Source organism: Acinonyx jubatus, chromosome C2 (assembly GCF_027475565.1).
Source record: "Acinonyx jubatus isolate Ajub_Pintada_27869175 chromosome C2, VMU_Ajub_asm_v1.0, whole genome shotgun sequence".
NCBI classification, from domain to species: domain Eukaryota; kingdom Metazoa; phylum Chordata; class Mammalia; order Carnivora; family Felidae; genus Acinonyx; species Acinonyx jubatus.
This window is the reverse complement of record NC_069384.1, coordinates 143,973,028-143,990,414: the sequence shown is the minus strand read 5'-3', so window position 1 is coordinate 143,990,414 and position 17,387 is coordinate 143,973,028. Positions and strand designations below refer to the sequence as shown.

The window sequence follows — 17,387 nt, the reverse complement described above, 5'->3', positions numbered from 1 at the left end:
TTAGGAAATGTGACTGCCCTAGGAGACCCAGAATGGGATAATCTCCACACATTTCCCATTTGTGACATATATTCATCTTTATATTTTAGAGCATCTTTTGGCTGAGGTATCAAAAAAGAGAAATATAATTAACTCCTTCCTAAATTTATCTCTGCTTCAGTTAAGACTAAGCTTCTGCTTTATTCCTACTATTCAGTAAAGCTCCAGAAGATTCCTTAGAGCATTGATCTGACCCAGCACGAGATGTATATCTGGTGGCCTTCAGAGAATTTAGTATCATACATAAAGGGTCTAAGAAGTTATTAAAATATAGACTGTGGTCACAGAATCACCTCTTGCTCATTTATCCTCTTTGGGGCCTATTTGTTGCCCAAACAGAAAACTTTTTTCTGAATTTGTGGAGACACATTTTTTTTTTTAATTTATGTTCTTATATATGGAAGCCAATTGCATGGAGTATGATGCGACATTCTGGATAATAAACTGGTTCTGAGCATGGGGTTTGGACATGCATTTAGGATATAATAGAATAGCAGGAAATGGATGTATTGGGAAAGGCGTGGGCCTTGTTCATGACAGGGACTGCCATTCTGACCTATGATTTACATGTGAAGCAAGTCCAAGGAGATCATAGCAACAATTTTTTGAAGTCAAAAATGACTTTTTAGGGGCATCTGGGTGGCTCAGTTAAGCATCTGACTTCAGCTCAGGTCATGATCTCGCCGTTTGTGGGTTTGAGTCCTGCATCAGACTCTGGGCTGACAGCTCAGAGCCTGCAGCCTGCTTTGGATTCTGTGACTCCCTCTCTCTCTCTGCCCCTCCCCCGCTCGCATTCTGTCTCTCTCTCAGAGATAAATAAACATTAAAAAAATTTTTTTTGAAGGCATTTAAAACTAACACATGAAGGGAAGCAGCAAAATACCTCTTTGCACCAATCCTTTTCTCTCATCCACGTGCAAAGAGCTAAATAGAGACTTTAACAATTACTAAGATAATTCAGTTGCAAAACTTGATAATCAAACATGTTTTAAAGAATCGAACTTACAGATACAGAGAATATATTTGGTGGCTGCCAGAGGTGGGGTATGGGGTGAGTGAAGAGGGTCAAAAGGTATAAACTTCCAGCTGTAACACAAATGATGGGATGAAACGTACAGCATGGTGACTTTAGTTAGCAAAACTGCTGCGTATGTTTGAAAGTTACTAAGAGCAGATAACTAAAAGTTATCAACACAAGAAAAATAGTTTGTAACTGTATGTGGTCATGGATATTAATCAGACTTCCTGTGCTGATTATTTCACAGCAGATGTAAATATTGATCTATGTTGGACACCTGAAATTAATATAAGTCAATTATATCTCAATTAAAAATAATAGCAAAGGAGGTTTTGATTTTTTTTCTGACGTTTTCTATTCAAAAAAATTGTCCTCAGGTTTGAGGTCTGGGCAGTACTGTAAGAAGAATGATATGGGATACTTGTTAAAAATGCAGAGTCCTGGCTCATGACACACATATACATCTGGAGGCAGGTTTGGGGAATCCTCAGTTGTTCCGATATAAATTGACGTTTGACACTTCCTGATTTAGGGGAAGGTGTAAGATTGTAAAGGTAGAGAAGTGAGTTTGAATTTTTTAAAATTAAATGACAATTTCCTCATTTGTAGCTCAATGAAATATTTGTGACACTCCTACAGCAAACACAATCGTTAAGTAATGGTATTGTTTCCACGTTAGACAAAATCTTCAATGGCCACAATTTGTGTCAGCACCAAAAATTGCTTTCCCACTTTGAAATGGCCTCACTAATTATGAACATATCAAGTCAATCTGCTTGTGTCTACTGAATGTGCACCCTATAGGAGGTATGTGATAACCACTGTGGGAATTATAAAAAAAGATAATTTTAAATGCCCTTTGTTGTAATTCATTATTGCTAATACAGTACTACCAACAATGCTAATAATGATATTAATAATGATATCTATTTGCCTATGGGCTAATCATTTGCTATCTTTGTCTTATTTAGTTCTTACAAACCCAAAGGTAGGTACTATCAACATCAACACTTAATGAATAAATTAAATCTAAAGGATTGTAACTAAACTTGTAAATGTCACATAAGTGGTAATTCATGGAGCTGGTATTTATTTATTTATTTATTTATTTTTATTTTTTATATTTTAATTTGTGTTTTCATGGAGCTGATATTTAAATCCAAGTATGTCTAACTCTAGATTCCACAATCTTAACCAGGGTGTTATATTATTTCCAGATAAATTTCCACTTTAGGGATTGCCTGAGACATACTAAGGCTCTCTCCTTGACTGAGGCAGTCTTAGGAACAGAGTCCTGGGGGTCAAACAATGAGTACTCTAAGCAGCCTGAGGCCATGAACTTTGGAACCAAGAACCACATATTTGATAGTCATAAGGCCAAATCTATAGCTATGATTACATTGTAATCAATCAAGTTGAAATCTTGGGGAAAGGGTGAAAAAATAGCAAAAAATGAGAACAGATGTCAGAAGGATAAAAATAAATATCAGAGAGGGAGTAAAAGGTGAGGACTGGGTTGGAGCTCAGGACTCAGGTCAAAGACTGTGGTCTGGGAGCAACCATGGAAGAGAATGTAGAGGACTCGCACTGGGCTAGACTGTGTGCCCTTCCCCGTGCCCCCCAACTGGGAAATCTTGAACTTCAGAGTTATTACAGGAGGTTGTTTCCATCCAGGTGGTTACTGATTCTCACTCTGCTTGCCTGGGTGGGGGATGGGAAAAGAGAGAGATTTTGAAAACCCTGATGATTATCTTTAGAGTTAAACTGTATCTTTCCTTCTCATTGAAAACCTTCCTTCTTTTATGATGATCCACAAAGCATTGATGTCTGCAGTTTGGAGGGCTGTCTCTGTATAACTGGTATTAGGAACAAGCCAGTTTGGAGCATTTTTATTAAGTACAGCATGAAGGTGGAGAATCTATTTTTCTGTACAGAAGTGATTGAACTGTGCAGGAAAACAGAGCCCAGTTCAATCAGGCAGTGTTTGAAAAGTGAAGGCAATTAGCAAACTGGCCATTGTTCACATTACTAACAAATGTGTTTGTTATTCAGGACACTATCCAGAGATGAAAGTTAAAATAGCTTTGTGGCTTTTTCAGGGAAAATGCTAAGCTGTTAGAAGTGAGAGCTAACTGTTCTGGGCATGGAGTCTGCTTCAAGAGCTGGGTTCAAGGCACATCTTAGATCATTGGCGAGCGTCAGGTTGATCTGAAAAGAAAAAAAATTACCTGAAATGAAGAGGGATAAAATTAGTTTTTCCTGGGTTGTATAAATAGGTCAAAACAGGCAAAAAGGATGTAATATTGTGAAGGCACATATCCACGTGAAGAAAAATAAAGATGTATGGAGCAAATACCCAATAACCCATTCTAAATTACTTGCCACTTTTGTATAAAGAGTTAGGAATTTGTATCCACTATCTTAAATTTGTATGCAAACAGGTAGAAAATCCAACAATGGATCAACAACAACCACAACGACGACAACAACAACATTGAACTTAAAAAGGGGAATTCATCTATTTTGTTCTCTCTCCACCACCCCCTCCCCACTTCTCCCCAACTGTTGTGCATCTCACTGACTCTTGATTTAGATTTCTTTGACTCCAGGAAGGCTTCTGGACACTTGAAGCATAGATAGGTTCTTTCCTTATTTATAATTCATAGAAATATGAATGTATGTTTGAGTATACATATTACAGAATATGCATATTATATACTATTATTTTATGTAAGTATCAGTTGGGCTTATCTCCCACTAGACTATGTGGGGCCAGGTGACCTCTGGGGTTCTGTCAGTGAGTTTGGGTCTGTTTGTTGACTCTTACACTTTTTAATACCCTGTACAGAACCCAGAACTTAAGAGATGTTCCAGAAATATCTGACGAATACCAGAATGAAAGCAGATTATCTCCCTCTTTTATCAACAGAAGAAAATGCGATTAAGAAGTCAGGTGCTTTGTCTGAAGACAGCAGGAAAGACAGAAAAAATAAAGGAATGTACGTAGGCATTCTTAGGAAAGAGTAAAAGAGAAACGACTCAAAAGAAAAGGTGTTGGTGCACTTAACTCTCTTCAACTTCTATTTCCCATTCTGTGAAACTGGCCAGTGTACTCACTGGCATTCGCTGCCTACATATTACCCTGGTTCTAGGGAACAGTCTCCAGGGAGGCTCTGTCCTCACTGAGCCAGCCATTCTTCGACAAGAAAGGACTGTGAGAGAAACTTTCCAGGGCTCCTCAGGCTGCTGACATCTGAGACACAGGTTGCCGCCCAGCAATGCTATTCCCCTCCTGGAGCTCTGGGGTTTAAAAATGTGTTCTACATTTCAGGCAGGTTGGCTTGAAGTTACGTTTAAATATATCCACGCTAATGTCTAAAAATAGCATTCATCTAAAGCTGGGCAATATTGGAATGAGTGAAAAGAAGTAGAAACATGAAAGTCAAGAGCAAATAATGTCTTGAGGACATCAAATTATAGAACTGGTATCTGGGCCTCGGCTTTCCTGTTTGGCCGTGTGACTTTATCTAGGAGTTGACATTCACATTTAGTTTTACAGGGTTTTGAAACCATTACAGCTTTCTTCTCTCTTTTTAGAATCTACCGCCAATGAATTAAGTGACTAGAAAACTTGGTTTCTCTGTTAGAGGAAAAATGTAAATCGTTGGCTTTGTGGCAGTTTTTAAAACTGTCCACAGAGTATTTTGACTCTTGTCTCATTGAGAATCAGGATCTGTGTTCCCTCTCCTTCACTCTGGCAGGCTGTGGCTGCCCCCGCCAATGAAGCAGGGTTTTTCAACCTTGACACCATTGGCACTTGGGGTGACAGCTTCTTTACTCTTGGGGGCTATCGTAACAGACAGGATCGTGCACTGTAGAATGTTTGGCGGCAGCTGGGGCTTGAGGCACCAGATGCCTCTGGTCTTGTCCCCTACCACTCCCAGCTTGTACAAACCAAAACGTCCTGTGGGGGGCAAAATTGCCCCTGACTGAGAGCCGCTGCAGTAGGGTATAGTGGAAATGAGGTTACAGGATGTCTAAAGATAGATCGTAAAAGGCCACTCAGCATTCTGGTTCTCTTGGGACACTTGTTCTGGGAGAAACCAATTGCTATGGAAACCTAACTGCCCTGAAACTGCCATGCTGGAGAGGCAATATTCTGGGGGACCATTCCAGCTGAGCCCAGGTGATAGTCTCCCCTGAGTCCTAGCCAAACTGTTAACCCACAAAACCTGCGAAATGACGAAATTGTTGTTTTACCCCACTATGGGAAGGGCATTAATACAGCAATGGCAATTGAAAGAGAGTTATGGGGAAAGGAGAAGAATACACAGTCAACTGCAGAGCCAGCTTTCACTTGCATCACACGTGTAGCTTATCAAATGAGGAACAGATACACAAGTACCCACAGACACGGATTCTGCGCCCTCAGTTATGTGGGTGTGTACTTGTGGTATGCTGAGAAAATAAGAATTGGCATCCGAAACTTGTTCTATTCCCTTTTTTTCCCTCTCTCAAGAGAAAATATTTTAAAGATGTAAGAGTTAAAGAAAACATCTGGTTTATGGGAAAATCATAAGAACATGTTCTCCCCTCCCCCACTTCGTACTACTCCCTCAGTGGAGCATTAGCAGAGTCTCAGACCTTAGCAACAGAATCAATAACAACAGGCTAACATAATTACACTGTAGAGGGCAGATTGTGTCGGCTATTACTTTATTAAGAAAGAACAACATGTGTGAAAGAACAGCATCCTGCAAGGACGGAAGACTCGAGAGAATGCAGGAAAGAGGGCAAGGCGGTTCACAAATATGCTGAATTGAAAGAATCAGGATCACACCCTGAAATAGCAGGAAAATGAATGTTTGCTTTCTCTGGCTTATTATTTGCTTAGTGATACTTCAGCGTTTCTAAAAGATAAATGCCTTGGCTGTTGTTCTATCAGTCTCTCTGCTTTATTTAATTTTACAAAGAGGAATGCTCAGATGTTAAAATATTTGTTCTCTTTTCACTTAGGATTTGCTTCATTTTCTACTCAAAATGGAATGACCCTCTGAGGTAAGATTTCAAGCACAGAGAATACTTCGTGTTCATCTGGCGCTGTGATGAGTTCCTGGCATATTTTCACTATTTTACAAAACACCCCTGGGAGGTGTTTTGAAACGAAATGATTTGTCCCCTTTCTCCTTGCTCGAGAAGGTCAAGATAAAATATTTAGAACCTCAAACCTTCCATACTAGCCCATTTTCCCTTCCGTTTTTTTCAACACTGAAGGTGAAGAAGCAATTCATATTGGGAGTGGACTGGTCATTTGCCCTCAAACCCTTTTCCTTGCTTTCCCCTGCTTTCCCTGCTGCTGTAGGGGCTGCACCCACCACGCTGCCTCTCCTGGACTCCTCTGCCCCCTGCTTCCACTACACTCAGCCACCAGGAGACACGGGAAGGACTGAGGTGGGGGCAGAAGGGAGACACAGCCATCCCTGCATGGTCCCAATCTCTCCAGACAACTCTAGTCTTGGAAGAGGTTTTAATCTAGCTCTGCTACAACATCTCCTCTGACTGTCCTTCCAGGGCTGGGGCAGGGAGTAGCTAATAGGTCCAGTATTACATTTCATCTGCAGGGCAACATGGCATAGGTTCTGTGTTTTTCTCCCCGGGCTCACTAATACCGAGAGAATCTCATTCCAAATGAAGTCCGGCTTGAGACGTAGATATTATATGTTGTGTTTTGAGAGAATGTAAAAAGAAAAAAAAAACAAGAAAAGCTTTGTGGGTTTTTAAAACTGTTTATTTATTTACTTTGAGAGTGAGAAGGAGAGAGAGCTTGACCAGGGGAGGAGCAGAGAGAGGGAGAGGGAGGGAGAGAATCCCAAGCAGTCTCCTCACTCAGTGGCTCAGTGTGGAGCCTGACTTGGGTCTCCATCCCATGAACTGTGAGATCACGACCTGAGCCTAAATCAAAAGTCTCTTGCTTAACCAATTGAGCCACCCAGGGGCCCCAAGAAAACCTTTGTATTATCTCTTTGAGTTTATTCATTGAGTTTACAATTTAGGTCAGAATGCTTTTTAGAGTAACATAAATTAAAATTCTAGAGAAAGCCAAACTAATGCACAGTGACAGAGAATAGATCGGTGGTTGTCGTGACCCAGGGATAGGACAGATGAACTGCAACGTGCAGGCTGGGAACTTCTTCGCACGATAGAGATATTCCAAATCATGATTTTTGTGATGGCTCCATAGGTGTGTATATTAGTCAAAATTCATCAAGCTGTACACATAAAATGGGGCATTTTATTGTATGCAAATTATACTGGGGCGAGTAGCAACCAATATTCCCCAAATCTTGGCTGCATCATTTATTTCTACGGTCCTTTCTCCATTTATTATTAATTTGGACACTCCTGTGAGGAAGAGCTGTGTCTTCTCCCATATTTATTTATTTGTTTCATTATCTGTCTACCATTATGGACTCGTGGATGTTTATTCACGGATTAAAATCCAGATTTGTTCCTAAAATTTTGTTGTCAATATTTTCCCAGTTGGGGCCATTAAGGCCTCCTTCAAGTGGGCTCCTGTGTGCTATTATCAAGACTCCACCGACTTTCTGAGCATATTGGCACCACACGATGTCACTGGGTCACTTGATACTTACGAGGCTCCACCCTTAGGATTAATCACTCTTGAAGGAGCTCTGGTTCTTTTTATTTGAATGTAGTGTTTAGAGCCAGTATCTGGGTGTTAGGTATTCTCATTGTTATTGGGGAGTCATTGCTCTGACCTTCAGGCAGACAGAGCTAGATTTTTTATGTATGTATACCTAATCCATATGTACATATTATATATTATGAATCTTTATGAACATACATTAAAAATCTATATGGACATACATTAATACTGCTATCTCTGATTCTAAGTTTATACCATGAGGTTTATTTTTTTTAATCTTTTTTTTTTAATTTATTTATTTTTGAGAGATAGAGCACAAACAGGGGAGGAAGAGAGAGAAAGGGAGACACAGAATCCAAAGCAAGTTCCAGGCTCTGAGCTGTCAGCACAGAGCCCAATGCAGGGCTCGAACTCACAAACCGTGAGATCATGACCTGAGCCAAAGTCAGATGCTTAACTGACTTGAGCCACCCATGCACCCCCCGTAGGGTTTATGTTAGCTTCCCTTTTTCCTTATTTATAAATTCTTTTTCTGACATTAAGAAACCCTGGCTTTCATTATCTATGATCTATTCACTTTTTTTCCCCGCTATAATCATGAAGTAATTTCAGAATTGCTAGACATTACTGCTGTTTAAAAACGAAAGCAAAAACTTAGTTCCTGACTAGGTTATAATTTTTATGTACAGTTATTTTTGTCTTTAGCCTTACAGTATCATCAAGGTATAGGTTTCCATAGCTACTTTGGATGGTTCTCTTCTTCCCATGCCCTTAGGTGTGGGTATGTTATTTGTTTGTAATATAGTCAGGTTCATTTGCTAGTGTTTGCACTCCACTCTGAGTTACCCACATGTCCTGATTGCTTTTAATTATGTGTTTAATTTGGGGGTATGTAAAGGATATATGAAACATTACTATGGTTTTAAGAGTCTAAGTTCTACCAAAAGTTATGTTCAAGGAAGCGTAACTCCTTCAACCCTGATACCCTATTCCGTCATCTCTTTATTCCCAAACTTTTCACACAAACTCCTCTCGCTAACCATTTTCTTAGTCTCCAGTTTATCTTCCCAAAATTCCTTCAGAAATGTAGCAAACAGAAAATCACTGCTAGACAAATGAGGAGATATGGGTGTATTATCTTACATGCCTTTCTTACATAAAGTGTTAACATACTGCAGACAATTTTTGAAGGTTTAGCATTTTTTTCTCTTGAAGCCATGTCTTGGAAATCCCTCGCTATTAGTTCAAAGAGATTTCCCTCGTCTTTACATTTTTTCATGCCCGCATAATGTTCCATCAGGTTATGCCTGGAATTTTTTATTGACCTTGAGCTGCTGTAAAACTTATGTTATTAGAGCTGGATACTTTTGTATTCATATATATATATATATGTGTATATATATATATGTATATATATATACACATATATATATACATCTGTAAGCTTTGTACTGAGATTGCAATGAAGTTCCTTGGAAACAGTCTGATCTTTTAGGGTCTGGCTCTCAAGTTTTGTTGGGCAGGAAGATGAAAGGCACTAGTGGGGCAAGACCCATTGGCCATCTACCCAAAGCCCCAGGAATCAGGAACGTTTCCACTCTGGCCGGTGGGAAATGGCACAGTTTCTAGACCTGTGTGAGTGCTGGGAACCACTACCTCTAATTCTTTGTGTGACTCTTTCCTGGCTTCTGGTAGTTTCCTCGCATGCACTGAGCAGTATTCTATTATATACCCTGCATAAATCCTATGTTCTCTCTTTATGCAGTTGTCTCCACTCCAGTAGGCTGTCCAGTAAATTCTGTCTGCCATGGTTCTTCTGGACGTCTAACTCCGTCTCCTTAACTCAGGGAGTCCTTTCCCTGGGCTCCCTGCAACCCGCCCCGTCTCTTCAGTACAGCCTGGAAACGCTCTTCTGACGACAGTAAGATGAAGCCATTATGACTCATCTCATTTTCTTCTGTCTCTTGGGGCTCACCGCCCTTCTTTATCTGATTTCAAATATCTTGAACACTTTGGTTTTATGTACTTTGTCCTTTTAAAAAAAATTGTTTCTGGAGGAAGGGTAAATCTGGCCTGTCTCATTCTGCTAAAAGTGGATGTCTTTGCTGTCGTAAATAAAATTTATTTCTCAATTTCAATCTCCACTTGTTCACTGCTAATGTATAAAAGCACAGTAGGTTTTTGTGAGTTGACTATTTATTTTGCAAAATAGCGAAATAGTTATAGTGGCTTCCTTTTGGTAGATCATATTAGGGCTTTTTCTATGATCATGTTATCAGTGAATAAAGACAGTTTTACTTCATCCTTTTATTTATTTTTGTCGCCTTATCTATGATCTGTAGCACAATGATGAATAGAAATGGAAAGTGGATATCCTTGCCTTGTTCTTGATCTTAGGAATAAAGCATTCAGGATTTCACCTTCAAGGATGATGCTATCTGTAGTTTCTTTGTTAGATCTTATCAGGTTGAGCTTCTAATTGTAGTTTTTTTTCTGAGTTTTTATCATGAATGGGGGATGAATTTTGCTAAATACTTCTCAGTCCTCTTTTAAGATAATCATGAGTCTTCTTTCTTTTTCTGTTAATTTGGTGATTTACACTAATTGAAAGTTTTATAATAGCTTTATTGAGATATAATTCACACGCCATTAAAGTTCATCATTTTTAAGTATACAATTCAGTGATTTTTAGTGTATTCATTAGGTTTTGCAACCATTACCAATATCTAATTTCAGAACATTTTCTATTAATTGATTTTTGAATGTTAATCCAATTTTGCATTCCTGACAAAACTTCACTTGGCCATGATGCATTATCCTATTTATAAATGGATTCAATTTGTTAATATTTTCTTAGGGATATTTGAATTTATGTTCTTGAGGGACATTAGTCTGGCTTTCTTTTCTTTTAATGTATTTCCTGGATATGGTGTCTGAGCTATTCTGACCTTGTAAAATGAGTTTGGATATGTTTTTTCCTCCTCTATTTTCTGGAGGAGTTTGTATGGAATTTATATAATTTTCTCTTAACACTTTGATAGAATTCACCAGTGAAGTAAATCATCAGACCCTGGAATTTCTTTGTGGGAACACTTTAATTACAAATTCCATTTCTTTAATAGATATGAAGCTATTCACATATTCTATTTTTTCTTGTGACAGTTGTGATTATTTGTACGGCTGGAGGAATTTGTAATTTTTTCATTTAGGTTGTCAAATATATTGTCACTGAATAATTCCCAATTGTCTTAGTTATTTGATATTGTGTTTCTTAAAATGTCCTCAAACGTAGGGGCTGAAAGCAGCAAAAAATATATTTTTATACTGCTAACAGTGTCTGTGATCCAGGAATTCAGGAATGGCTTGACCGGTCCTGGTTCAGAGTTTTTCATCAGCTTGTGGTTAGAAGTCCCTCATGCTGCAGTTAACCGAGAGTATGACTGGGGTCAGCGGATCTGTTTCAACATAGCCCAACCACATGACCCGCAAGTTGGTGCTGGGTTTTGGTGGCCCGAGGGTGGGGGAGGTCTCAGTTTCCCCAACACGGCAGGCTTTTCTTAACGAGGTCTAAGAGACTAAGGTGGAGGCTCCAATGCTTTCCTGATCTAGCCTTAGAGGTCAAACCCTGTTACCTCCACAGTCTGCTAGTTGTCACACAGGTGAGCCGTGATCCACTATTTTGTTGTCTTTTCCAAAAGAGTGTTAGACTATGTTCTGAAAGGAAGTTAAGTGACTTCAGAATCAGTTTGATCCTTCTGAAGCTTGTTTTCAAGTTTTGTGATGTTGCTATAGTGAGTCTAAGGTTGTGGCTAACGGGTAGTAGCTATGAGCCACATGCGGCTATTAAATTTGTTAATACGGGGCACCTGGGTGGCTCAGTCGGTTAAGCATCCGACTTCAGCTCAGGTCATGATCTCACAGCTTGTGAGTTCGAGCCCCAAGCTGGGCTCTGTGCTGACGGCTCGGAGCCTGGAGCCTGCTTCGGATTCTGGGTCTCCCTCTCTCTCTCTGCCCCAACCCACTCGCATTCTGTCTCTCTCTCTCAACAATGAACGTTAAAAAAATAAAATAAAATAAAAATAAATAAATAAATACATGTGTTAATACTAAATATGATTAAAAGTTAATTTCCTTAGTCACACGAGCCACATTTCGAGTACTCAAGGAGCCACCGATGTCTTTTGGCAAGTGCTTTGAGCAGCACAAATGCAACCCATTTCCATAAATGTAGCAAGTTCTACAGGACAGAGCTGGCCTCAAGTAGCCTTTACTCTAGGACTGGTTTAGTCCTATTACTATACCGTTTACTCTTCTTCGGTCTCCACGGAATGCCCCGGCTTCACGGCTTCACTAAGGACCCTCCCCACTGGTTTCCCAGAATTGCAGACTTCTGCCAGCTCTGTGAGATCTCCAGAGAAGCGTCAGTTTCCAGATCTCCAATCATTTTTGCCCAGCTTCATAGATTTTCACCGTATATTATGTGGCTTAGAACTCAGCAACGCATTCAAGACCCTTATGTAGACCTCTGGAGCTATTTCTCTGCACGGCTTCCTCCTTTCCATTCTGCTCCGCAGATACCAGCTGCCCCAGCCTCCCCCCTCTCATCTCCGTTTCCTTAGCTCAGTCCAAATGCCGTAATATACTTGGATTGCCCTCCCTGCACGGTGGTCTGGAATATGCTATGAGGCAGAGAGCTGTGGTAATTCTAGGGCTCCCATCATTAGTCTCTTTGTCTCAAGGATAATGTCCTGCTTTTTCCTGTAGCCCAATGTTTAAAAGATGTTACATGTATTTTTTCCAGCTTTCTAGTTTTTATGGTGGTAGTCTGTTTCTACTTGCTCCATAAGGGCTGGCAGCAAGTTCGTTCCCTTCCTTTTGAAGATATATATAGATATATATGTATGTGTGTGTGTGTGTGTGTGTGTGTGTGTGTGTGTATAATTTTACTCTATTATTTGGCATGTTGACATAATTATCCCTGATCTACTTCTCAACTCTCATGATTGTTACTATATAAAAACACTGCTTCATAAAAATACGCTGTTTTGTGACAATTGTTTTCGTTTTATTGGGGTAGAGGTGCTTTCATTTTGTGTATTATTTTTTTGTTGTTGTTTATTTAAGTTTTTGAATTTATCAAACCTGCCAAACATGCCAACCTATGCCAAAACCCAATAAATATGAAGAAAAAGTCAGTGAAAACTTTCACCTTTATCTGTTCTTTCATTTACTCAGTCACCAACCCCCAAACAGGTAACTATTCTTATTAGTTACTAGTGTATCTTCTTAGAAATACTTTTTGCTTATTCAAGGCAATAAAAATATAGGGTCATATTTTTCTTTTCTTTTTTTAATTTTTTTTAAAAATTAAAAGAATTTTATGTTTATGTATTTTTGAGGGAGAGAGACAAAGAGCACAAGCAGGGGAGGGGTAGAGAGAGGGAGACACAGAATGTGAAGCAGGCTCCAGGCTCCGAGCTGTCAGCCCAGAGTCCGACATGGGGCTTGAACTTATGAACTATGAGATCATGGCCTGAGCTGAAGTTGGGCGCTCAACCAACTGAGCCACCCAGGTGTCCCCTATTTTTCTTGTTTAAATAGAATATCTTAAAGATCTTTCTGTAACAGACAATAATATGGAATGAGAGGCAGAAGCATTAAAATGTTCAGAAAAACCTACTTTTTAGTAATTTTTCTCCTAAGTTATCAAGTAATCTCTAAATGGGGAAAAAAATGGAATTTTAAAACTTGAAAGATTGTGATAGATTGAGAAAATAACATCTTTTAAACCCAAAAGACTATGATAAATTTGCAAATAGAATATGGCTTCTCCATTCCTCACACCTGTGTCCTGGTCAAGATGGTGGTGCTTCTGAATCATAAGAACATTCGGTAACCAAACCAGTAATAGAGGCGATTCACGCCCTAGTAACTGTATACTCTACTTTCTTCCAGATATATATGTCAGAAGTTCAATGTGTGGCAATGCCACACATCATTGCAAATTAAAATTAGGGCAAAAGGAGAGAGGTAGAACATAAAATTGGCATTAAGATGTAGGTGGAGATAAGACGAAAAATGCACTCTGGAGTCATAAATCTGGCTTTGCGTATTCTGAAAACCACATTTAAACTTTTTTTTTTTTTTTTTTTTTTTTTTTTTTTTTTTTTTTTTTTTTTTAGCTCCTTAGGGTAAAGACAGACAACTGCCCAGGGAAAGGATAGCTGATTTTGGAACAAGGCTCCGAAGGGGACTTTTCCTCAGGGTGCTTCATAAAGAAGACACTGGGAGGTCATGCTCAACTTCGTTGGCAGCAGGTATCCTAAATCCACTCCTGTGGCCTTAGCAGGCATGGCTGCCCAGTGACCAGCCTGTGTTTAATCATCAGCCTGCTGAGGTGATTTATTTTGTATCTTGTATTTTTTATTTTATTTGTTTGCTTTCTGCTGAGTTCTGACCAGGCAGCGATCCACGTAACAAAAAGATGATAACATTATGAGAAGAGAACATGTGTAGAATGTTAGCGGTCACTCAACAAGAGCTGGAGATTTCTAAAAGACAGGGTGAGAATACGTGATGTTTAGAAACCACAAATGGGACCCCTCTTCAGGTGGAAGCATGTTTCCAATCAATCTGAACTATGTGCTGTTGCATGGGAATAGACTTTTGAGAAGTATGGGATGAGGTGATGAAGAAAATTTACTGTGCTTAGGGAAGGCAAATGATTGGTAAAGTATCTTATCTAGGGTAGTTAAAATACATACACACACCGTACTTTGATGAATTCAGCCTAGGCACAGGGGCATAATTGACATACCAGAGTCAACAAGGTGAAGAGTAGAATAGGGGAATCAATTGTGGCATATTCATACAATGGCATACAGCCACGTGCCATAACATGAGTTAATCTCACAAACATGTTGAGACCAAGAAAGAAGCCAGACATAAAGGACTATAGATTTTTGAATTCCATTTATATGGAGTTCCAAACTAAGTAAAACTTAACAAGAGTATTAGAAACTAGGATCATGGTTAACTTTGGGGAGAAGGGTGGGTGTTTTTACTCATAAAAGACATAAGCAATATCTCTGGGGGTGTCAGTAATATTCTTTCTCTACATCTTAGTGATGGTAACATTGGCATTTGCTCTGAGAAATTCATTGTGTGATTCATTGAACTTCACAATTACGTTCGGTGTACTTTTCTATATGTGTGTTTTATTAAAAAACCAGCAAGAAAACTTTATTTAAAATTTTGAATAGTGAAAAATATTTTAAAGCTCAGTTTTTAAAATCAAAACATGTTTATTTTTAAAATTAAAAGTGTATAGAATTAACCTACAGACAATGGAAAGCAATGTTAACTATTTAACTAGAATTTTGGAGAACATTCTGCAAACACTCCCTTCACCTAAATATATATGTATAAAATGAATAGAATGTCAACTATCAGTAGTTTCTGGCTATTAATGGAACGACTTCAGGTTAATTGTATAACTTAGTGTATTTTTTTAGTGTCATAATGGGGAACTAAATGTGTTTCAGAGAGTAAAACACTGAAAGATTCATTTGGGACCCTTGGTGAATGAAGGGGTTTTACTTTGTGTTCAGTTCTATATCTCCAGTTCTCAGAACAATGTTTATGACATAATAGGTGCCAGGTAAATAGCTGTTGAAAAAGAGTAAATGTGTATTTGAGTATTTTGCTCTCTGAGAGGAGAAGATGTTGACCGTACTAGGGTGTGGCTGACAATCTTACTTCATGTCTATTAAATGCAGTGTTGCAATTGTAAATAAGTCTTAGCCTACTGGACATTTTTGTCATTCTCGTTGCCTTGGGAACAGAGATGAGGCAGAAGAAAACAACACTGGCCAAAGGCAAGGGTGTGGAACAGCCTGGCTCCGTGTGGGGAAGAGTGAGTAAGGAATTCCTTTTGGCTGAAGGGTAAGGGTTGGGGGGAAGGGAGGGAGTTAAGGATGGAAGATGGTAGAAATAGTAAAGTTAGGATAAGGCCACTGTGTGACATTCAACATCAAATGATAGCTCCACCCTTTTCATTTGCGCTCACACATGCCTGCATGCCATCATTCCGGCCCCTAATTCCACAGTGAAGGCCAATGAGATGAACGGGCCCCATGGTAGTTTATGTTCAATTTTCCTGAAACCTGCAAAGCTTTTTCTAGAATGTATCTGGGTGTCTAGAGAACATCAAGATAACTGGGAGAAAAAGGATCTGATTGCTGCTGTGTGGCACTAAATGCTTGATTCACTCTTTCATTCATTCAAAATGGGTCTACTTTTCAATGAGTAAATGTCTGAAGGTTGCAGGCATCCCCAAGACTCAGTCTTAGCTCTGGCCATCACTCAAAACCACAAGACTTTTGGGGCACCTGGGCGGCTCAGTTGGTTAAGCATCAAACTTCGGCTCAGGTCATGATCTCATGGCTCGTAGGTTCGAGCCCCGTGTCAGGCTCTGTGCTGACAGCTCAGCCTGGAGCCTGCTTCTGATTCTGTGTCTCCCTCTCTCTCTTTGCCCCTCCCTCGCCTACGCTCTGTCTCTGTCTCTCTCTCAAAAATGAATAAATGTTAAAATATAAACAAACAAACAAACAAAAACTGCAAGACTTTTGAGTCAGGCTGGTGGTATTCTAACTGGTTTGGCAAGGTCTTCTCTATGTGTCTTAACAACTATCAGAAATAACGCATAACCACAAGAGTGCCTCCTGGAATGCCTTGATTTCATGCATCGTAATAAAATGAATCATATACGCTTAAGGAAAGGATTTAAAAAATGTGAAGCAAGCAGTACAAGCCCAAATGACGCTGCTACCATTGAGCAGTGCTGAATACGCAATTACATGCTGAACAATAGGTATTAACAAATCAGGCCGAATGCTCGTGAGAAAACGGTCCTCTAATTAAATAAAAGGAGAATCCGAGTTTCTTGTTGCAGGGATTGTTGGTGGGATTAAAGGATTGTTCTGGAGCCCAGTGCACAGAATGAGAGACCTGGCGGCCTGCCTCAGAGCTCTGCAGCTCCCACCTGCTGAGACACCCCAAGCCCTGAGACAAACTTGGTTTCACTAAGTGGGAGGATTAAGACAGATCTTGACCATCGCTCCCCCTTTGGTGAGGCTTTCATCATCTGGGCCACTGCGTGGCACAGTCCGAGCACTATACAAGAGTGCTGGGCAGGGGTCTGGGGGTGGGGCAGGAGTCTGGTCCACAGGCTGGTGCCGAGCCGTGTGCCTTGGGGCAGGGCTGTCTGCCAAAGTAGTACCTTATTCGAATTCACTTAAGGATGCTCTGAATCCACAGAGCCTACCCATCTCTCATACTTGTTCTCTGGGGTTAGGGACTCTCCGGCTCTACACCAGGCCCAGCTTCACAGCTTCTCATACCCAGTGTTGGACCTTCTGAACTGATGACCTACATCATCCCTCATAGCATGAGCCCAGCACCCATCACTGGTTATCTCCTGTCCTCAGCACCCTGCTTCTCCTGCTTTTGGAACCTATCAGACTGTGAAGGTTCTGCCTAGTCTCAGGGGCCCTCGGACACATTTCCAGTTGATTCTGTGTACTGACCCCATTTAGGCTGGATGTTAGGTTTCCTATAGGTACAGGGGAGTGCCATAATGTATACATTTAACATAAACCCCAA

The 17,387-nt window shown here is 39.9% G+C and overlaps 1 long non-coding RNA gene across 1 annotated transcript; it reads left to right on the top strand.

Annotated features, from left to right (window-relative positions):
- Positions 1-5,536: 5,536 nt before the first annotated feature.
- On the top strand, positions 5,537-16,858 carry LOC128315318 (uncharacterized). The gene is made up of 3 exons (XR_008298038.1): positions 5,537-6,115; positions 9,490-9,645; positions 13,907-16,858. It is a non-coding gene; the product is annotated as an uncharacterized LOC128315318 (long non-coding RNA).
- The last annotated feature ends 529 nt before the right edge of the window (positions 16,859-17,387 follow it).